The following is a 932-nucleotide window of genomic DNA, read 5'->3' on the forward strand; positions in this document are numbered from 1 at the left end:
GGGTGGTGGGGAGCAAAACCCCCCCAGTCTGGGCTTGTGCCTCCGCTGGGGCTGTGCTGGCTTTGCTTCACCCACGCGGCTGCCTGGGCTGAAACCCAGAAGGGAGAGGGGGTGTTTGTCCCCGTGGGGTCCCTCATGCAGCCACCGCTGAGCTCTGCACGGTGCAGGGCCTGGACAGGACAATCCTGTCCCCAGCACCCACCCTGCCCTCCCCAGCCCCCCAGGCAGCTCCTCTGCCGGCTGCCCACGGCGCAGTGGGAGCTTAGGGGTCCCCCGAAACCGTGAGCTGGAGTAGGACAGGGTTAGCTGCAAACATTTATTAGGTTGGGCACATCCACTGAGCAGACAACACATTGCATGAGAGGGGAAAACATTTTGGTCATGAAGATGCTGAACCTGCACAGAGGTCGGGTCACTCCACGCCCCCGGGGAGCCCGTAGCTGGGAGCTGGAGGGCGATGGGCTGCCACCAAGTGGGAAATCTGGGCGATGGCAAACATCCCCTCAGCCCATCGGGCTTTGGCCGCTGGCAGCAGGGAGATCTGAGCTCCCACCCCCCAGTCCCCAAAGCAGGCTCAGGGGGTCACCGGGGGCTGCATGGGGCAGAGCTGAGGAGGAGTAAGGCCCAGCGAGGCTGAACCCAACGGGCAGCGTTACACCAACAAGCATGTCCTTCCCCAAAATCTGGGCGATGGCAAACATCCCCTCAGCCCATCGGGCTTTGGCCGCTGGCAGCAGGGAGATCTGAGCTCCCACCCCCCAGTCCCCAAAGCAGGCTCAGGGGGTCACCGGGGGCTGCATGGGGCAGAGCTGAGGAGGAGTAAGGCCCAGCGAGGCTGAACCCAACGGGCAGCGTTACACCAACAAGCATGTCCTTCCCCAGCTGTCCTCGTCACCATGAGCTGGGCAGAGCCCCAGGACCAGGGGGCAGGG

General features: G+C 64.3%; 1 protein-coding gene across 1 annotated transcript in view; it reads right to left on the reverse strand.

Annotated features, from left to right (window-relative positions):
• LOC104134873 (cytochrome b561) overlaps positions 1-932 on the reverse strand; it is a gene marked incomplete at its 5' end in the record, with an annotated part of 8,069 nt that overhangs the window by 5,317 nt on the left and 1,820 nt on the right. The window lies entirely within an intron of this gene.

Source organism: Egretta garzetta, unplaced genomic scaffold, assembly GCF_000687185.1.
Source record: "Egretta garzetta isolate BGI_Z169 unplaced genomic scaffold, ASM68718v1 scaffold100, whole genome shotgun sequence".
NCBI lineage: Eukaryota > Metazoa > Chordata > Aves > Pelecaniformes > Ardeidae > Egretta > Egretta garzetta.